General features: G+C 38.5%; 1 long non-coding RNA gene across 9 annotated transcripts in view; it reads right to left on the reverse strand.

Annotated features, from left to right (window-relative positions):
• LOC308070597 overlaps window positions 1–23651 on the reverse strand; it is a 306714-nt gene that overhangs the window by 125477 nt on the left and 157586 nt on the right. The window lies entirely within an intron of this gene.

Here is a 23651-nt window from a genome sequence, read left to right on the forward strand (position 1 = left end):
ATAGACCTCTGGGGCATGACGAAAAATGTATCTGCCAATGTTTATACAGCTAACAGAGATTTTTAAAGAGACTGTATCATTGATCATAGGGGATTTCAATTACCCTGAAACTGACATTACAGATAATGGCGTAATATCTTTGGCAGGTTCATGTTTCTAAATGTGAAAAAACTGTTTTCCTGCACAGCCTGTTGAGCAGTCAGGAAGATCAGGTGTTATTTTTAATTCAGTTCTGGAGAAACAACATGGCATGATACCATGAGGACATGCATCAAGGAAAATCAGGGGTCCATTCAGCGTCCAGATCATCACATTTTAAGTTACTTGCACACAAAGAATGGAGTTTGCCTTTCAAAAGGCAATTAAAAGAACAATTGGAAAAAAGACACCGAAATCCAGGAAATCTTTCAAAAGAAATGGTGAACATGGGTGAGAGAAGTGTGAGGTTACCTCCACAAGGAGTACCTGCTAGCCACAAAGTGATTTATTTTGATAATTTGCTCGAGGACTATTTTTCTGGGAAAGTACAAGTTCCTGCTTCCTGACCCTGCTAGGTACAGCTCCCATAAAGGAAAAATCTCAATTCTGCAGTAAAAAGAAGTGAAGGGGGTATTACTAAGTATCTTGAGATGTTATTTTTTTCACTTATTAAAGTGATCTCAATTTAAATGTACATTCCTTTACCAACTTTTGGTATTTGTCTATACTCTAACTAGGGTGCCCACTCTTGGGAGATGCTAAGCATGTTCTAAGTCCTGTACCTGCATTCAAAGCCCTTTCTGTGTAGATTTAGGTTAGTACAACTGCTCTAGAAAATGGTACAGTGTCAGAATCCTCTATTTCAAGTGTCTTCTGTGAACTAACAAAATGTTTGAAGTAAACCTGAAGGGTCAGTGGATACAGTAACAAATAATCCTCGGGTTTTGGTAGCCCTAAAACAATTGACAAAACTAGAATCTTGTTGTGCACAGGTCCTTATTATACAAAATAAAAGACAACTGTGCTGGATTTCTTGTGTGAAAAGAAAAAAACAAAAGCAAACTGATAGGCTCATGAAAATGCAATCCAATATACAAAATACTAGGACCAGCAATGGAAGACACGCAACATAATCTGCAGTAAATTCCTCTCTAAATGTAGAATGTTTCTGATGTGGATACTGGTTGGATTCCATAAAGGAGTATGAGATGCATGACCCAGCATGAAATTGCTTTTTACTTGTTCACACGTAACAAAAACACATATGATGGATTTTTTGTTTCCATTCATACTTTTCAGACTGGCAGAAATACTACTGGATTATTTCAACCTCGTAAGTGTGTATTATTAATCAAAGTCTAACTGCTCTTTTGAAAATGAAGTGGACCTCTGATTGTCTAAACACAGAATTATCTAAACGATGTTCAGAGGGAAGACAACTTGACAGAACACTATCAGCCCTAACTTTTGCTGAATCAATATGAACTTTGCTTAGAAACAGATATTCAGGTATGAAGATGTTTAGCCTTTAACAAAAGTCAAGTGTTTTCACAGAAAGCCATAAACCTCATGTAGCCAAAATAATCTGTATGAATAAATACCATCCCACATAAAAGCAAACATCAGGCAATGCAAAAGGCACTTTTAAAAGAAACATCCAGTTTCTTCTTGAAAAGCACGTCCAGCACATAGAACAGAATCACTTTGTCAGAGCTGACAAAAAGAAGCTAAATTCCAATAAAATTTTATTTACCCAGACTTGCAAGTACTCTTAAATTAGTTTAAGATAATCTGATCTGATGGATAGCTGCAATAAAATGAGGAAGGTTTCCACTTATTCCTCTTTCTCCTCCCACACTCCAACTCATCTGCCTCACTGTTACACTATTTTCTCATCGACCTGGCTCTTCTGCTTCCAGAATCCTTCTCTGCACCAACTAAATTCACCAAAATGGCAGGAAACTGTCAATTTGTATTTTTTTTTCCTATTACTTTTTTTGCTATGTAACGAATGAAGCCACATCACCAGCTACAAGTTATAGCTGTCCAGAAATGGATCCCTGAAATCTAGAGCTGACACATGGTAAATGCTTGGTGTATGAAGTGAGGAATAGGGGGAGAACAGGGTGAAAACATAGCAGGGATAAAAAAGCCCTTCCCTCTTCATGTGAATTAGCCGTTACATTGGTGGAACTGGTGCTACGAACAGGTGGCATTACCCTGTTAACCAAAAAGACCAGGAAAACAAGAACATAAGTAGCACTTGAAGCTGTACCTCATGTTAGAAAGCAAAGATCTGATAGGCTCATGAAGCAAAAGAAGAAAAGAATTAATAGCATCTTTGCAACAGAGAGGGCTAAGTAGATTACAATGGGCTGTAACACAAATGCTTCTATTGCTGCCCTGGTTTTTCAGTAAGCAGGAGTTACAGATTTTACTTGCCAGACTTTAAAAGCACTTTGTGTATCTCCCTTGAAGACTGAGGTTTAGATTTGAGGAATGGGAGGTCTGACTTTAAATATATGTGAAAAAATGTTCTAATAAAGCTATCTATCCTTTACTGTTTATTTGTGTAACTACATTCAGGATTTTACCCATCTAGTTCCTATTCCCATCTGGATATATTTCAAGAAAGAAAACCAACACGCTTGGAAGGAATAAAGCATGTAGCAATACAGAAGAATGGCAAATTTTCTCTCTTCTGCTGTAGCACCAACTACCATACTGAAGTTATGCAGCTAGTAAATTCCGTCTCATCTTTTATTACTATGCAAATAAGAAATAGGCCAGAAATACATGCACACTATTATTCCTGCAGGCTGATTTGAAACAAATGCTTTTTATTTAATTAAAAAAAAAAAAAAAGTTAAAGTAAGATTAACTTTTGAAGTTAATACCGTTATTAAGCCAGTAACATAAGGTAGGAATACTACGGTGTTCGGTCCAGATTATGTTGGAGAGCTCTGTATAATGCTGACACAGAACTGTCTAACGAAATCTTTCATGTGGTATACATTGCCTTTTGCTCTGCACATGGACGTATTTAAAAGTTCAGATACTTTAAATAAGCAATGAGATTCTATTTGACATCACATTCTGCTGAAGTTCCCCTAAATTATGAAAAGTAACCCTGTTTCTGCAGTGATACAAACCTATGTGTGATTGCTAAGACTTCCCAGATATTAAATACAGTTCCTTCAGGAGTCATATTAATTTACAGAAAACATAGAGATTGGGAAAATATTATGAATGAATTAATATTTTCATTTTCTTCAGGCCCTCTAACATTTAACCTAGTTAAATACTGCTTGAAGTTAAATGTGACCACTGAAATATGGTAAAAAGTGGCAGAGAGAACTCTTGATGAATGTTACCATTTGACATCAACTGTACTTTAAACACACTGTAATTTAATACAGTTCTGTACCTGGGATCAGTAATGCAAGGTCCGAAAATACTGTAGCACACTAAGACAGTGACATGATAAAGAAATGTGCCAAAATTTAAATTGCTGACAACTCAGAAGCTCTTAGAACTATGTGGGAAGCGACTGGATGCCTGCTCTGAAAATCTATAGTTCATGAAATTATCTTCTACTCCATTCTACTATTCACAATGTTATCTTTATTTATATGACTTTCTAGTTTAGAAAGAACATCTGTCCTGTCTTTCTACTATGTAGAAATAGAAACTACTAGGAGCAGCTCCTGGGTACATGCTGGAGTATCTGCGATTTAAATGTGTAAGTGCTGAATAACTGAAATGAAACATGGTAATGCAGTGTATCCTTATCAGTAAAAATTCATGATTTTGACTGACTAATTTGAAATACCCTTAAAAAGGCTTGATTTCCAAAGGTAGGTGCTTAACACTTTCTAATAAGAATCTCACCTCTGCCATGTTTTTCAATATGAACAATCACACACTGGAAAAAAAAGTCATTTCTGAAAGTCTTGAACATACTGTAAAGATGCAAGCCTCAAAAACATAATGTTCAAAATTTGTTCTGTTCTTCCTAGCAAATTACCACTCTGCAGAGAGGCCTTATTTACATAACACTTCTGGGGGGATTCCTATCCTCTAACTTCAGGAATCACACTCACCCATAAGAACTGTCGGTGAGGAGTGATAGCTAAATTGAGGTGGCAATCCACCCCACAGATTCAGACTTCAGGGCAGGACAGATTATTCTCTCTAGGCATCTCTCAGCTAACTGAACTAGACAGAGAGAGATTACAGCTAGAAAAAAAAGATTTCAGACACACAAATCCTTTGCATTAAGTAAAAAATCAATTTCATCGTAAGTAAATAAAAGCACCACAGAATAAAGAAAGATGAAGATCAATAATTAACATATTTAATACATTTATTTGATAGTCAGACCTAATTTAAATTTCATTCAAGCAATGTTTCTTTAGTTTAATAGCGCTGGTTAATAAGTATTAGTGAGAAAGTGGGGGTTTGGGGCTGGGGTTTTATGAGGGTTGGGATTGTTTTTGTTGTTTGTTTGAGGGGTTTTGGTTTTTTCAATATAAAAGTCCTGAAAAATCATGAAACACCTCATAGAAGCACAATAGTTTTCAGGATACATTAGCTTTCACTACACAAGATTCATTAAAAAACACCACCTCCTTCACTGATTGTTAAAAGCTGCCTTGAACCTTTCAAGAAAGTGTCATTTCATGAATATCTGTGACTGTTTCACCTGAGTGCATCCAGCATCAATTTATGCTTGAAAAGATTTGCTTTATAAGGCAAAGCTTTTTTAAAATTATCTCCTTGAAGTTGGCATAGATGTGTGTAAGAAATACATTTAAATAATAAGACAATGACAGACAGTCACCTGCTTCACTTCGTTGTTAATGCAGAGAAGCAATAAACACAAAAAATACCTGAAGATAAAAGGTCTCTACAGCATGCATGAGAAGGAGAAAAAGTCAGGACTGCAGTTCCTCTGGCCCCTCTCCTACTGGAGAGTAGGAAAAGGCCAGTTCTAGATGCCCCTTAGGGCTTCATGGCTTTAGACAGGAACATGTGGAACAGACTGTGCTCTCTGGCCTGAATTCAGCCAGCTGCTCTTTACAGTTAACGCCTCACACCATGCAGCAACCCCGGTTTCTACAGAAAAAAGATCTCTAGGAACCTGTTCCTAAGATGGTTCATTAGCATAAAATCTATCCCTTTAAAGGTCACGTGGAAAGAGCAGATGTATGTTTTATCTGTCTCAGAGTTACCGTAAAGGTGACTGAGGAATATTGCCAGAGATAGCTATTTAGTCACAAAATTGACTGCAATAGTTTGAAGGGAAATCAATTCACACCAAGTAAACTGTACTGCTAACGGCAGCACGGACCCACCCCGTGCTATTTTTTCCACTGTGATGGCATTAACAGCTTCTTAGCAACCCTTGGTAAGCAGGTTACCACTGAGAAAACACTACTAATAGGACTTCATCATTGAGTGAGTTTGAATGCCACAACAATACAAAACACAAAAACTTTGGTACTGAAGGGAGGGAAGAAGGCAGGGGGGCAGGGGGAATAAGTGAGGTGGTTTTCTATGTCCTTAAATTACTGCTCAGTTTTTCATGTTTCCTGTTAACACTTTCCTAGGATTTTGTATCTTCAGTAAGGCAGTGCGACTACAGCTTTATAGATATATCAACCACACGAGTGGGATCTTGCTTGGCTCAGAAGAGAGAACAAAGGTGAGGAGAAACTTAACAAGAATCAACAGCTGGGTGTGTGGTCTGTAAAAATTTTTATATTCTATGGATAAGCTTGGGTCTGTGTCTTGAAAAAAGGGGAAGTCCAACAAGCATTAACTGATACTGTTACCTGATTCTAATTCACTACAAGACACTTCTCCTTTTCCACACCTAAGAATAAACACGTGCTGAAACAATTGGTTTCATAAAGAAAATCATAAAGACAGACTACTTTATAAGACTTCTGGATTATAACAGGCTACAATAACTGTTACCACAAATACAGTTTGCTTTCACGTGTCAGAAGGGCTCTTAAAGGCCCAAATGAAAACAAAGATCCCTTAGTTTCGTAGCTGTGCACACAGTAGTAGGACAAATGGATAAATGGATAGTGGAGGACACACAATTTCTCTTTCTTAGTGACTTTACTGTCCATTGTCAAAACTGCAATAGCTATTATGTGTGTACCAGTGTCCGCTTTGTAGATTTTAGCTCTTTATTTCCCCAGATGCGTGTCTTTAATCTCCAACTGCTGTACCAATGAATGTATTCTGAACAGAATTTAAACAAATAAAGTATTAATACATCATGATACAGGAGAATATATGATTTGCTGTAAATGTTTGCTTATGAAGACGTTGCTCATAGGTATAGTAGTGGCATATTAACCGCCAAGATACTTGACAAATCAAGAGGTGTATTTACAGCTAGGGTAACATGTAAGAATAAGGAATAAACAAATCATAAGAGTATGAGGCATAGGTAAAGCATGACTGAAAGGGAATGGTTAGCTGATCCCAAATGTTTTAAAGGTTTTCAGCTGGAAGGCATAACCAAACACGTAAGTTTAATGCATGCATGTACCTCTCAGAAAATAAATTACTCCTGTAGGCAAGATTTCAGCAGTGTACATAGCTTGCTATCTCTGAGCACAGTGCTTAGTACCACTTTCCTTTCTGCTCCCTTTGGTGCAAAATCAGCTGCCCAAAATGTTGAAAACCAATGTTAATTGAGATTCCACCAGTTACTATCCCCATGAGCCTCTAACACCACCTGTCCTTTAAAGGGGCAATAAAAATAAAATACAACAAAGTTCTTTATCTGTTACATAGTCCCGCTCTCAAGATTAGCATGCATGCAGAAGCAGATGCACAGATGTCTCAGTCAGGATTTTTGAGGTAAGTGGTGAGCCAGCTACACAACAGCCCCAGTGCTAGAGAATGTGAATAGACCAAACACTTGTCTGTAGCACAGCGTTGGAATAGTTTGCATCTGCCACCAGAGCAAACTCCCTGAACCAGTGCTACGCCTCCTGTTCTTCCTTTGATTCCCAGACATTTGCCATCCTAATGTTATGCATTTTTAAAGGCCTGCATGTCTTTCAGTCCTTTCCTCCCGTCTCCTGCTACACACACTTTGGGAAAAGTTAACATTGAAGTGAAAGAATGTTCTTGCATGCATTGGTAAGAAGTGAAATAGTTAACATCACCTTTTGCTGTACTGACACTGAGCAGCTCAGTTAGCACTCTTGAGCTTTAACATTATTTCCCACGTTCAGAAATGGATACGGGGGGGGACGGGGACGGGGACAGGGGGACGGGACACACACAGTTAAACCCAGGAAAGAACATCATCTATTTCTCAACCAGTATCCTTGTCTTGCCTCCTCCTTCACAAAAACAAAAACAAAAAACCCAAACCAAAACAAAAACAATAAAAATATATCAGACTGGCATTAAGTTTCAAAGATGGAAAACAATGTCAGATTCTGACAGTACCTAACATGATACTCTTAAGAAAAAATACACAGTGGAGAGAGAGATGAGAAAAAGACTGGCACCCATAGCTTCTGCTGCTCATGTTTTGTGGTCACATTCTAGTAGATTACAGATGTGCCTGGCCAAAACCCTGATTCATAATGCATTTGGTTCTACTTCAGCCAGGTTGATAAAATGCCTGATTCTCAAACTCTGAACAACATGTTCAAGACTTCGTAAAAAAAAAATATAGAATAAAATCATTCTTTCTACACTCTTTTTAATAAAAAAAAAATTACATTTTCATTCAAGTTTCCATTCTGCATAACCCTTACTTGGCATGGCTTACAATGGTAGTCTTCTAGGCCCAACCGTGGAAATCTTTCCTAAGTCAGGAACTTCAGAATTCAATTACATTCTCAAACACTGTAAACTGGGCAGACATCACAGTCCACTATTATGCCACCTGACAAGGTCATCTGTACAATACGGGGTGTGAGGTATATTATAATAACATGGTAGCCACTGTTAGAAAACCACAACCACTACTCTTAATGGAGACCCCAAAAGGTCAGTGTATGACATCAAAAGTGTTATGGAGAAACCAGCCAGATCAATTCTACTGACAGGTGCTTAAGCTTAAAGGAGGCACATAGCCTCCTTGAAAATCTAGATTTTCTGCCTGTTTTTAACTGCATTTGAGATTACCCAACCAAATTCATAAATATCCACTATTTTCTTCCCTGCAGTAGAAAAAGCGACAGGTTTTATTCCTCTCCCATCCCACCATACCTGCTGTGGTGAAGAAAGCATCACTGGAACTAGGCATCATGCCACACACAACCTTCTACCCAATATCACAGTCTGATCAGATGAAAGTTTGTCAGGTCACATTCTGATGAAAAATAAAATCCTTGATTCAGCAAAGTGTTCCCTTCATGGTGCATTAGAATCCCACTGCAGGGGCTGAGCTCAGAAACCTGCTGTATACAGCTTTCCTCTGCAAGTGACTCTGACTGGATTTCAGTGTAAATTTGTATGAGCTGTTTGCTCCTGCTTTACCACCATTTCACTTTTGCTATTCCTCTTGGTTTTTACTAGTATTGCACAACTCATTTTCCACTTTTCTTACACTGATCTTTGTCTTTGTCTTTTATGTCTGGTTCCCATCATCCTCCTAATCTGCAATCAAAATGCATGACCTCTGCTGCTTCTGACTTCTCATTCTGACAAGATACAAGGCTCCTGGTCCTTTATCTTCTTCCATCCCAGCTGCCTCACCCAAGTTAAAATAATGAGGACTTACTTACTAGACTTCCCAAGCTTCAGCTGGCCACAAATCTAACACACATTACCAAATACGTTTATATCACAATACTTACATACAGTACCCAAGACACTGTACAGGTATCAGTAACAAACCAAAACCAAGAAAAACATAAGGTATATAGGTGAATAATTATAGTCTCCCTGAATACTACTGCTGTACACAGTTTACACACACAAGCTACAGTCTATTAAATGAATGAAAAGGCATTTTTCAAAATTACTTCTACCATACAACTTACATTTTTCATTTGGAGACCAATTCAACTCCTAATTTCCCTGCACAGAGGTTTTGCTTGATGTAGCAGCAGAATTTTGAGCATTTGCCATTCTTTCTTTCCAGATGTCTACCACATCTCAATTACTTTCACCACATGTGAATTAAATCATCTTTCTTTTCCAATTTCTCTAAATGTATTGAAAGCTTTCGCAGACTGTCATCCTCACTGTTCCTTGATGAAGGACTTTATAAAAAAAATCCTATTAGGTTCTTAGATTTTCTATTTAATAGTTTGTTTTATAAAACTCACTGTATTTTTTGCAAAGTTCAACAACTTAATCGGCGAAGGTCCCAAAGAACATACCTGTGTAACTCTTCCCTGACAATCCTCTAGGTAAAATCATACTACAAACAAACTCAGTAAGAAACAGGTCTCTCTCATGGCTTTAACTGAAGAACAGAACTGTCATATTAATAAAATGCCACACTATAGCAAAGAAATTTCAATGAAACAGCCATCATTATCTTAAGCCTGCTTTGGACAGGAGCAACATATTATGGATCATCTCAAAATCAGAGTTAGAACAGTCTGGGAATAATAGTAGCTGTTACGAACATGCTACTCCCTCATAAGAAACTTGGTGAATTAAGAAAACTGGTTTATATTGTATATTTAAAGTTGACAGAAGAATTTAGTCTTCTAAGTTATAGTTACTAACTGCAGGGTACTACGTAATTAAAAGTCAGATTAGTACTTTGTCATGTTTTTATGAAAGACACCTGTTCTTTCAAATCTTACTTTGATTTACTTGATTAAATATTTACTTGATTTCTGTGATTACTTGACTTAGTTCCTCTAATAGAGGACAGGAAAGAGATCTTGGCAGCATAAGGAAAAAAATCTCCTCTTACAACACTGAAAACTGCCATGACTTATGATTCGCACACACACAGAACCATTCTGAAATGACCTGAACAACGACTGGAAAGGCTCACAGCTCTAACACCAAATGTTGAAATAGCATGATACTGTAAATTCCATGAAAGGATAGTACAATGCCATGTGCCACTCTACCACTTCTAAAAATGTTCAACATAAAAAAGTAACAAATGTTTTTTTCTTTTTTTTTTTATTGTTTAAATATTGTATTATGATTGCCCATTGAGTAGGGGGTTTTTTAGATTTTAAAGACATACCTGTAATGCCAAAAATATTTAACTAAAATTGCTGTGGCAAACATGCAATGTAGGGGCTGACTGCAATTCTGTTCCTGGGTACAAATATGAATGTTTCCAAAGCTCAGAACTTGCTTTTTGGGTTGGAGGGGAGGGAGTGGTGGTGTTATTTCTTTTCTTCATAACACAGCGGTTCACTGTTTCCATCTATAATAGGTGTATCAGGATCTGCCACACATTTGGCTTCAAAGAAACTAAGAAAAAATTGCAGCTGAATGCTCCTTTATTTAATTTAAATTGCCATAGGACAATTTAAGAGTTCTATTGAATTTTCCATTTAATTTCCTTCAAAATGAAAGGATTTATCCTGGCAATGCACAGCTTTCAATACACTGCTTTTTCATAATGTTTGTTAGCTGACACTGCTGTTGAGATTCTCCAGCATCATTCTTACAATTCTTGATTACTACAGCATTTTTCATACTACCTTTTCCTCACATGTCAGTGTAAACTATTTAGAGCAGAAAAGGAAAACTCATAATTTGCTTCCTCCTGTAAGCACGAGATCTTTAGCTGGCATAAATCAGCTGATAAATACCTGCTGAAACCTTGGCCCATAGGGAGTTTGGGATTCAGCTGAGATAAGAGGGTTGTGGGGTTTTTTTAAGTATTTCAATATTTTTCAGTTACTTCCAATTCAATTAAAAAACCCACAACAACTCAATTCTGTAGTTTTCATTTATTTACTAGACACCAACTTAGACATTCTGGGTTTCAGATTACTAATAAGGCTACTAATTTCTGATGAAGGACACATACTCCAGTAGGTGCTGATTTAAAATCCAGCTGAAAGATCTTTGTAGAAATCAATTTAAAAGAAGCATTTAAAGATATGATTTTGGCAGCTTTCTAAAAAGAAAACTGACAGATCACCATTAAGAACATTTGGTTTAATATTGATTACTGCTTGGACTGTTCAGTTAGGCTTCTAGTTAGGATTGATCTGTTGTATTCTTAGCAATGAAAACAAAGGTGGCACCTGAGAAAAATAAAAGGGTCAGTGTTGTTTTCTTTTTAATTCATATGAACATGCATGCCATGTGAAGCAAGCAAGAATGTGTTATATCCTGCAGTTCTGTTCATGCACACATATACACAGCAAGCTGTATCATCTGAAAACGGCCTGTATCAGATTCATGCCACATGTACGTAACCAGCTGCATCTTAGTCAGAAACCTCTTAATGTGATTCTATCTGAACAGAAAGCACCAGGAGAATGCAATGCTTCTTTCTCATAGTGCCTGAAACGACACCTCACACATTTAGAGAGGAAAAGAGAGATTACCAGGCCCTTAACTCTCCTCACAACTGATCCCTATGACATTGTATACTATTCTTTTTCTGTTTTGTGTCCCGCTGCTATCAGCTACCTCATTAGAATTAAAATTCACATGCAAGAGGATTAAGATCCACAGTAGTTCCAAAATAAATTTGTACTCTTGTTCCTCATTTCTGCACATGTATTTTGAAGCAACCATTTCTGCCTCAAGCAACTTACTTGCTCAGAAGAGGCACACAGGCTCTAGCCTTACTGTAAGCTTTATTACTTAGCTGAAAGCAGGGCCATTCACAGGACTTTGAATTGCCAGTCACTATCCAGATGAATTTCCAGTCACTATCCAGATGAAAGTGTATACAGCACTCACTTCAGTCAGGTGCCACACTTCCCCCTCCCAAACTAGACATCATAATTATCCACACTGTCTTTACCTTAGCTTGACACCGTCTTCCAAGATCCTCTCTTCTCAATAGGTTTCCTTGGCCTCCTGCAACAAGTTGCCAATTTCTTCAAGTTCTGGGGAAATGCAGAAGCCAAGTCCTGTCTCCAGCTCCCTGCACCACAATTATCCTGCTGCCTCACTGTCTTTGGTAATCCCACTATATTAACATTAATTAGCTTCCAGTTAGCTGGAGGCTGTGATCCTAGAAGCACTTCTTCATTTATATACTTCAAAACCAAGACCCCATAAACTTCAGACAACAGTGGATTCCTTCATCACCTTAACATAGCTTTCCTGGATTTGCACTGACATCATAAAACTTGACATACTACAACACTGCAGTAACATAAACCCATATAAAACTGATTTTGAATGCATAAAAATTTAAGCATTTGCTAATAACCACATTCATTTGGGTCCCTTCCAATTTTGAAGTATACTAGCATTACTGTGGTGACAGAAATTACTGCTATCTTGTGTTATCTTGAGAGCTGGTTAATTGACTTGGTACTGGCAGGTAAGTGTCATTAGCTTAGGATGAGGATGCACTAACTGTGCAAAGCAGTCAACTGCAGTAAGTAGCTTTTGCTTTCTGGAGTATTTAAAAGCAATTCAGGGATTTATTCTCATTAATGGCAGTAACATTTGTGCATTCAGAGTAGAAGCAGAACCTAACTCTATTTAACGTTATAATTGGATGAGGTAGGCTGTGATGAGCCACAGTTTATGAACCAACCTCAACTTGACTTAAAATTCAAAATCCAAAAAATGTCTCATTTTATATGCTAACTGAATCACATCTACAACAGTTACAGACAGATCCAAATAATTTCAGTAAACTTTGGAAATCTTTAATATCTCTCACTAGAGCTGTAAACATTATTCTTCAAAGGCTAATTTCTATGTAACTGAGCATTAAGGGCTGACTGAACCACCGTAATACCAGACAAGGTTAATCTGTCATATTATTTATGCTTTATGAACTATTCAGACTATGGAAAACTAGCAGTTTTTCACATCCAAGGAAGGAGCAGATAAAGCTTTTTTTATTTTTTTTAAATTTTTTTTATTTTAATTTTTTAATTTTAAAATTATTTCAACAGTGAAATTTGTTTATAACATTTGGAATTAACTTGATAAATATTTCATAGGTAGAAGTTCAGTATGTAGTGTGTTATTAACCTGTGCTTCTCAGAGCTAACCAATTTGAGTAAAGTCAGAGTAAAGGTGTCAAAGGTCTTGAAAGTCTTTGGGTTTATACTGATTTGGACATCACCACCTATGTTTTCTATAGGAAATTGTAAAGTAATTTAACAAAACCTAGAGGACTTAAAAGTATTTTAAAAACACAAGCCCCCCTACGAAAAGTTCCACTCCGCAGTGACCTTTCATAGAGCCAGGTATGCAAATCACTGCAGGTGACTCTTCAAGAATTTAAGATATCAGCCTCAGAGTAAAACTTTCCCCTCAAACCCAGAAAGGATTTTTACTTGCCATTGGGTAGGCAAAGAAACATACATAAGGATCTGACTAAATCCCTCCTGTAAACACTTAGAAATGCAAATTTACAGGATGTAGGAATAGAGAGGACAGGAGTAGCCAACAAGTGCTAGTGTAAATGAGAGATAACTCAGTTTCATATACACTAGGCGCTATCAGTTTTCACATCCCCTGTAATCAATCCAGCTTCTTTTGCAGTAGGTAGCTCTTTCCTGTCTGTAGCACTTTTGCAGTTGACTAGTCTGACATCTGCTAGTGACAACTTTGAAAATGATCCACAAAACCCACAGGTGGGTACTTGGCAGATTTACATTCACTGCTGCTGTTAAGCAACAGCCAGTAACAAAAATCAAAGAAGCAAGAAACAGAGTTATCACACTTTTGAAAATGTGTATAACTGGTTCCACAGAAATAAAAATGTTTTCCTCTATTAGCAATATTGCCTAAATGAAAGAAAACCTGAGCTCAGCTATATATCACTCAATTTTTGTTACAATATGGCTCAATCTGATGCACAATTCCATGTCAGTTGGTTGCTATGAATACTATGGCACAACATAGTAACACTGCACACCACTACCTGGAACTGCTTGAGCTGTAGATAAAAGATCAGCACTTGAAGAGACAGTGGTAAGTTGGAAGCTCAGAAGTACTACCCCAAAAAAGAACATATTTTAGGCTATCTGGCCATCTCCTAAAGCATGCTGTGTTGCCAGTACTCTGCATGCATGCATTTGGAAGTAGCTTAATACCAATGACATATGGGAACATTATTACATGACCAGTTTTAATGCATTGTTTACATAGACACAAATCTCCTACAAACACTCCAGCAGTAACTTGCATCTTGCAACTGAAGATCAATGAGCTGTCACACTGGCCAAGCCTCTCCCTTTTATCAGGATATACTGAGTGGCACTCTAGTGCTTCCACAGCTGATTTTTCCATGGTAGTAAACAAGCTTTACGATAGTCAGATAGTATAGGGCTGATAAAAAGATAGCTAGAGATGAAAGATTACACAAAAGTACTCACATTCTGGGTACAGCTATTTATATATATATATTCATGTTTCTAATCCACTGAATATTCTACATCCATTCACTGCGATCCTCTATTATTACTGGAAGAGCCCATTACACATTATACAGCTTGATCTGACAGTAAATAAAGAAGCTGGGCCCCATTTTGCCACAGACTTACAATTTCATGGTGTATTTGCCCTTTCACATCTTTTTAAAAGACTTATCATTTTTTTAAGTTTTCCAAAAAACCCCACAGGAAATAATTATTGTGAGGTATAAGTTGTGAAAATTGTCAAGTTGTCAAATTGATTTCATTCTGCAGGCATTAAAGTCCCTAAATTGTTCTTTATTAACAATATTTTTCAGGCAGATCCATCAGGGATAAAACAGATAATGGCATGAAGAATTGACACCTACAGGTTCTGTGAGAAAAACCTGAAAGAACTAGCATTGTTCAGCCTACAGAAAACAGGTTTAAAGAATATACGATGACAATCATCAAATATATAAAACCTGCTGCAAAAATAAATTGTTTTCTAGCTATACAGTGGACACGACAAACAATGAGCTAAAATTTCTACAGGAAAGATTGATATTGGACACTGGGGAAAAGATTTCTGATAGTAAGGCTAATGAAGCACTGCGCTATATTTCCTGCAGAAAATGGTAAGTCTGAAGAAGTACTGCTCTGTATTTTCTGCAGAAACTGTGGGGTGTCTAGTACCTATCAGAAAAGATGACAAACTTCTGTATGGAATTACACCAGTCCAGCTGGATTAAGTTTTTGGAGTGTCGCTATCACTATGTACCTTTGGTTGCAAGTAATGAGACAGTGAACAATGACAGAGACACTTGTTTTCTGATAGGCTTCAACTTTGATGATGAAAGTTTTTATGTACCTTCCTGATCCTGGCATCGAAAAAAAATAGTTTGTCTAATTAAGTTTTACTTATCAATCACCCTTCCTTTTTTATGGGGTTTCTCTAATCACCCTCATTATAGGAGGCACCAGTGATGTGAAGACTATCTAAAAACATATAATACTCCTCTAGTGTCTTTCTTTTACGCTTGAAGTCATTCATCTTTCAGTTATCTTAGTTGTAAATGAATACAACAAAAGGACTCCAGTGTAAAGTTAACCAATATGCAAGATCACATTTGGGTTTTTTAACCTCCAGTAATAATTAAAGCGTTTTGATGACTACACTTCAATGTTAATTTATAATTAACTGCAGGTGCTTCTTTGATCTTGCCAATGTATTTTTTCCCCATTTTCTTATCAAGAGTCTCCATGTAGTCTGTAATTACGCTTTAGTGTGACAGCAACTTCTAGTAAGTAGATGCATTAATATATGCTTTGGGAAAATATCTGTTGAGCCAAAGCAAGCTCTTGCCACTGAGCTGGAGTATCATCTGAAGCACTGCTGATTAAAATCTTAGTATTACCTAAGTTCGTAATATGTTTGCCATAAAAATAAAACCATGATTCTCAATTTTAAGGTAATGGATGACAGAAACAGTAAAGCTAGCACCTTGCCAACAATACACACATGAAGTTATTCAGTGCATTAGTATCAGAACACTACAAAATGCAAGTGTCATGTTTATATCCATCTAGGCTCTTCCTCTAAAGTAGACAGTATTTCAAACTTTTTCTGAATAATGAAATATTAAGCCAAAAAGCGTTAAAAGCTATTATAACAACAGAATGATACAGCCTAACGTAGCTTAAGCAACAAATAAATACAAAACGCAAGGGAGCAGAGCAGTAAAACTCATCTCCTCAGCTAAAGGAATGATCTGCAGTTCTCAGAAGACAAACTCTAATTTCCTATTTTCAACATGTAAATATGACATGCACCAGGGACAACATTACTGAGATCCTCATATTAAACACTTTCTGAGAAACATTAAATGAAAATTGCAACAGAAGTGCTAGGGGCAGTTCTTCTGTAAAGACATCGGTCTACAGGTACAAATTGTGACTGGTATGACTTCTCTAGTCATGAAACTGATGCTTCAGTGATACGCTACTCCAAAATCAAAAAATAGCCACAATTATGCAGGTTATAAAATATACTTTATACCATACATTTATTTTCCCACGCAGAGAAAGCCTGACTGCTATAGAGTAGTTTTATGGTAACCACACTAACTTGCAGCACAGATGAGCATGCATGCACAAATGTATCTGGTTGGTTGGAGAGGACACAAGTGGGGAGGTTAGTATTACTCTTAACTGTAGTACAGTACAATCTTCTAGTGCATAGAAGTTTTAAGAAAACTAAACTTCCAGGTGTATTTTGTGATGTCACTTCACAAACTTATGTTTTTTAACTTATTGCTAAACATATTAGCAGCACAGGTACATACTAATCCTGACATACTGCACAATTACTTTTTCAACTAGCACCACCTCCCCACTCTAGGACCACTTTCATTCACATCAGTAATTGTGACAACACTTGAAACATTCATGAATCAACTTTCTGGGCTCAGCTCTGACAAAAGGATAACTGCAAGGTGTGTATGACACTTGCGCGTTTGTACCAAACAGTACCAGTACCTACTCTGTCCTACCTCTCCTACCAGGTTCTGAGATGCATTGTAGAGACACGACTGCACAGCATCAGCTATCGAGTCACCTTCTGAAAAGAAGAAACAAACGTCTGATGCAATAGCACTAGCTCCCTTCAGCTTCTGCCTCCTTCACAGCAGAAATGGAAGGCACCTAAATGAAAAATGGAGTCACAGCAAAATAGTTCAGTTTTCACTGCTTAATTATCATCTGGAGTACCCCACTGATCGTGCTTTCCAAAAACAGTCAGAGAATCATGGTCAGTAAGTATCGCTATATTGAAATGAAACACCAACACATCCATTTTGCAAGAGAGTAATGTTTTTGTGGAAACAAAGATGTTCCATAAAAGACAGAGAAAAAAAAAATTCTAGGATGTGAGAAATTCACAAACTGAAGCTTAGATTGATGGGTGACTAAACATGAAGCTACATCTTTCATTTTATTAATTTTTTCCTTCTGCACAGCTGAGATAAAACCAGACAAAGTAGCACAGAATTTTTTAACATTACAGATACAGCAGTCTTCCCATCATATATCATCAGATGAAAAGCATGTTGTGCTTATTTTACTGCGGATCCATTCATTATTCTACCTAGCAGCAACCTGGATTTTTTAAAATAAATATCCTTAGTAGTCTTACAGTCATGCCACACAACACAAACTGCAGATCTGCCAAGTGCAAATCCAGTGGTATGGAAAACTTTTTTCCGGTGCTGACAGAAGCAGCTGTCCATCTTCATAAAATCTATGTGAGCTATTATATTCTTCTGCTTAAGAGCCAGGATTTTGTTGTGTGCCTTTCAGATAACAGGTTGAGTGTTGTCCATAATGGAGCTCCCTCTTCTGCAGAGCAGTACTCAAGTACCCCTACAAGAACACTTGAAATGACCGACCTTGCCAAAGGTATTTTGGGAGTGGGAATTTTTTGGTCTATTTAGAAAAAAAAAAAATGCATTTGTCCCTTTCTCAAGTGCTTTCAAAACCCTGTTCTGTTCAAAATTACTGCAAACCTCGAATTATCATGGCTTGCATTCTGACATGATCATAAACAGCTTTTATTAAGTGTTAAGAATATCTACACAGTAACCTATCTATAACCATAGAACCATAGAATTGTTTAGGTTGGAAAAGACCAGCGTGCATGGCACAAAGCTGAGAGACAATGGTCAAAACTTGACACATGGAAAAATAGTTCAGCTAGAGGACAGTCAAACACTAGAACACATTGCCCAGAGAGCTTGCAGAATTATCCGTCCTTCAAGGTTTTCAGATCTAAACTGGATAAAGCTCTGAGCAACCTGCTCTAAATACATTCATTACCCTGCCTTGAGGAAGAAGTTTTAGCTCTTAATTAGAAAAAAACACCACCAAAAAAAACCCGAGTGAAGAAATATATATCAATCAATAACTGAAGCTAAGACAAATTCAAATGCGGTATCAGTCTCAAATTTGTTAATAGTGAGTGTGACCCTTATACTTTCTGAGTCTATTCACTACTCGATAAAATCTTTGAGGTGTTTTTTTGTTTGGGTTTTTCTTTTTATAGGCTTTTCATTAGTTACTTGAGCTGAAAAATGTACAGTCACTGTCCATCACAAATATTTTTGTTGAAACTAATCATATGAATAAAACAATGTTTGAGCAGGATCTGCAGAAAGTGCTGCAATATAGAAAAAAACCTCCAGACTACCCAGAACCAGAATGGCTTGTTGCCTTGGGTAATTATAGAACAGCCTTTCACGACAGAAAATTTCAGCTTCTAATCTCTCAAAATAAATGCTTGTTTTCTTAAATGCATTCAGTAGTACAAAGCACAAACCAAGAAGCAGAATGAAAATTAAATACCAATTCAAATAACTGAATGGGTTAGATTCAGTATGGTAACGGTTGTATGATTCAGTAAGGATACGGTCACCTGAAAAAGTTACCACAAGCTAAGCAAAGGTATGAAAGTACAGCACCTCAGCTAGTTATTCACAGACATGCTGCTATTCTGTGCTAAGAAACATCATATTAATAATGAGGTGAAGCCAAGCACCAGAGAATAGCAGCACACTAGAAAATCCATACTTCATTATACTCATGAGGTAGGTTTTATATGCTAATAACTTACTGCATATTTTGGAAACAAAAGCTCCTAATTAAAGCCAGTTTCTTCTCAAAAGTAGTTGTAGCTCTGGATGCATACACACATTATCATAATGAACCTCTGCCTCCTCTGAGGGAAGAGGTATACAAACAAGACTAGACAATCAGTGACAAAAAACAATGCAAGTTCTTTGCATGCATTGTATTAGCAACACATGTAAACGCCGCAGTGATCTTTTCAGGCATTTCTGCAGCTAAATACTTAAGGGAACAGATCAAACATTCTAGAACAAATTTTGCAGTGCCATAAAGAGGAGAAACATAGACTGAATCCTTGTGACTAAAGTAAATGCCTCAATATAGACACATACAGGCTTACATAAACAGAGACAGATATCTGACCTGCACAAGTGGATTTAGGCTGACATCATCAGGGACCCAGTATCTTTAAACACATATGAACACACATTAAAATTAAGCTGTTCAGGAAAAAGTCTTTTGCTGGCAGCAAACTTTAAGGTAAGCTGAGAATCAAAGAAAAACTGATACATGGTGACAGTGTGCAGGAATGGATGTATGTGACTGCATCAAAATGTTGTGTGATACACATTAAAGAAAGATCAACCTAAGGCCCTGAAACATATATATATATATATAAAGCAACTGGCTTTTAATAGGAGTCCTCACAAAAATCTAGTTATCTTCCTCCAAAAGCAGTGCCATTGCTGATGAAATAATCCTGAGACAATAAAGCAAGGGTCAGGCTAGCTCTGAGGGCCTTCCACAAAACCCATGACAAAATTCCTGCTGAGTTCAACAGGGCTGCATGTTCATTTGTGCCTTTGCCTCAAGTCTGCATCACTGGGCATCTCTTTGGGCTACAACTTAAAAACATTTGCAAGCTAAAACCAGGGCAAAAGCAGCAGCCTAATCTGTGATCAGAATGCCTTGTTACAACGTACTCCTGCCTACTTCCTGAAGCCGCACTGGCTGCCTGAGAGCTCCCAGCTTGCAGCCTCTCTGTGAGAGGTCACTTTGCCATTCTGAGGTACTGACATAACAGAAATGCTGCAAAATGGCGGCACAAACCCACCCTCAGTTTAAAAGCTGGGAGAAGGGAGGTAATGCATGAAATACACTAACTATAGGTTTATTTCCACTACAATAGACAGTGAATTGTTAGAGGCAGCACCTATAAACCGTAGTTTCCTTTATTCGGCGGAACTGTATGAAATATCTCATCCTAGAACTGTGAGGGTAGCAATTGATCACTTTGCACTCCTACAAAAACAAATGGACCAGAGAAAACAACCAATACAACAAGAAGCACTGCAAAACATACATATTTCTTTGTAAAGGGGGAGAGAAAAGCACCACCGTCCAGCATCCTGTATTTTCATCATCAACCTTTTCCCCAATGTCCATGAAATCCCTACTTAGCAATAAATCACCATGCATCCAAGAAGCAGTAAATATAGTTGTTTCTGCAGCTTTTCATCATCTTTGGGTAAGCAGGTCTGAAGGAACTACCATCAGAGAAAAAAAGACCTCTGTTTACAGGGCCACTGTCTCCCTGCACAGCTATGGTACATATGATGCTTCTATCTTTATTGTGCTTTCATGCTGCAGATAAAACTGAAAGAGGTCCCATGAATAAAAGTACATTCAAAGCAGATCTCAAATTTGAGGTTAAAATCAAATATTTATTCCAGAATAGAAAAAATATTTTCAGCAACCCTATAGAGAACAATTCTACAACAATTATAGGAAAATTAGCTACAGCTCTAATTCTTTACAAAAGAAGAAAAAAAAAAAGATCTTCTCTCACTATCACAGACATTTCTAGAGACAGCTTGGCCTCACAGCGCCCTTCTCGTCAGAGACTATTCAACCGCAGGCCATTCCAGATGCTCACACCTTTAACTTGAATCCCAGCATGGCAATAGGTTACATCCAGCATGCCGCTATGTCACTCCACAAAGACATTAACATAGCTCCACAGATATAACCAACCAGCATTTCTGCACTTCATATATGTAACCCCAATAGCATTAATGACAATAAAAAGGCAAATAACCTACCTACTACATATGTCCATGTGGCAATTAGAGCCATACTGTACGCTGCAAAGGATAAATGTAGACTAATTGACAGTCTTTGCTGTATAAAGAGGTATAAAAAAAAGGCTGTGATTACCAAAGGAATTGGCCTTTTCAAAGAAAAACGCATGGTGAGGCAGGGGGGGGTAAGCAGTTTAACTTTTCTGGCCCATCCCGAGGGCAGAAGGCAGCCTGCGGCACCCAGCAGTGTGGAGCGCTGGCCCCGAGGGCTCTGAGGGGACACTGCCATCCTCTCAGAGGACCCCCAGCAGTCACCTCTAACAGCCACACCAAAGAAGTTTCTAAGAATATGGCTACCTGCAACAAATGTGTTTTGAACCACAGCCTACCTCCAGCTTCCAATAACTGAGGGCAGGTAGGTGGCAGCGTAATATAGCGGCGCACCACAGGTTTTTTTAAGGAAAAAATTATTAATGGGAAATCCTTTGTACCCACACCCGGAGCACGCAGAGTGCCACAGCCTCACTGCACCTCATGGTGTGCTGAAGGCTGCCTGTGAGGCACCTCAGCCACCTGTGTCCTGCTTTAACGCATTCCTACAGCAACCGATTGTTCCTAGGGTGATTTCCCAAAGTGCTCTTGACACAAACGCCTACTTTACCTACCGGCTAGGCGCCATGCTCGCTTGCTTCTCAGATTAAAAACATCAGGAGGCTCGATCGCACTTCCCTGGGCTGTTCTCTGCCTTGTGAAAAGCTGACGCGCCACAACCGCGCGCCGGGGCGCGGCACAGGGCAGCCCGCCGCCGCCTGAGGGGGCGCTGCCGCTGCGCGAACCTTCGCGAACGTTCCGTAGGCGGCCCGTCAGGGGAGGGCAGCGCCGAGCGCTGCTGCCCTCGGCTGGGCTCTGCGGCACGGCGGGTGGGCACCCCGCGGGGGCGTACCACAGAGCCGCTGCCTCCCGGTGTGCACTTGAATCTCTCTTTAAATGGCGTCTATGGGCCCAGTGGCAAAGGAGCGCTCAGCCCTCAGTGCTGCCCGCACCCCTCGGTGCCACCTGCACCCCTCAGTGCGGCGGGCGGCAGCGAGGGACAGGAAGGGCGGCAGGGCAGCTGGAGCGGCATTCCTGCCCCTCTGTCTCCCCAAACCAGCAGAGATCTGTGCTGGCAGCTGCTCCTTTCCTGGAGGCTTGGATGCTGTGTGCATCCCACATCCAGCTACAGCTTAAATCCCAGCCGTTTGTCTAAACTCCAGCAGTCCATGACAAAAATAAATGTGTCTAGGTAATCTTTATATCTAAATAGCGCCCATTTATAAAATATTTTTTATAAAGTCAGATACTATCAGTGATCTGTGATATGAGTTTAAGCAGTTATTGGTTTTGTTTGATGTTAGTATTCACCTCATTAAGTGCCTGGTTTTATTCACAATAAAAACTGGGAAGTCTTATTTGCAAAGACATTTAAATCTGTAGTAACCACTTTGCAAAAAGCCACTATAAAGCAAAATTTCTTTTTATTGGTTCTACAGTTTCAGTTTTGTTGAGAAAACACAGTTTTATGTGCACACGCTGGGGGATATTTGGATTCAGAGCTGTACCTCCTGCCTGCTGGAGGGCTTTCAGCCATCCGTTGGTTGTGAATTGGCCAAAACATTGCCTGACCCCAACAACTATTTCATTTTACTACGGCCTGGGAAGGATTACCTGCTCGCCCCGTGGCTTGCATGCCCTGTCCTGAGCCAGCTGACAATACACCCCACAGAGCCTGTCCCAGCACCTCAGCACCATGTCCCAGTAACCTCTCATACTGGCCAGCCACGCTGCAGGAGCCAGGGAGCCGAATCCGCAGAGTAACCCGTCAGGCAAGGTTAGACTCTTGAAAGCGATCAGGCTTAATGCCCATAACTGAGGTTCACATTCAGCCCTATGCAGACACCACCTTAGAGATGAAAACTTTTCAATTAAGAGGTTTTTATACTTACTGACTGGCAATTCTCTGATTTTTCTGAGCCTTTCATGCAGCAAAAAGTTTTGATACTTGGACATTTTCGTTAGTTCAACACCGCTGAAGTAGATTTTCCCTCAGGAAAGATTATACTTTTCAGTCCTTTCTAGTTATTATTTTAATAATGACTTTTTCAAAAAGTTAAATGGCCTAGCTAAGCATCAAACAGGGAATTGTTAGAGAAAGTATGCTCTGACTAACTATTTCTCCATTTCTCAAAAATCCATTTATAGGGTTGCAAAGGTATTTGCTTTTATATGCAGCCAGTGTTTCTTTCTGCTCCCACCACAATTTTGCTCTCTATCTGAACTAGCACTTCAGGAAAGAGAAAATGGAAATACTTACTTTCTGCCCTTAGATTTTAAACTTTGAAACATTCTCAGTCTTCTGTTTATAAACAAGAAATGTACTTGGTTCTTTACGGCCTGCTTTCATTTTACTGAGAAT

Source organism: Falco punctatus, assembly GCF_963210335.1.
Source record: "Falco punctatus genome assembly, chromosome: 10".
NCBI lineage: Eukaryota > Metazoa > Chordata > Aves > Falconiformes > Falconidae > Falco > Falco punctatus.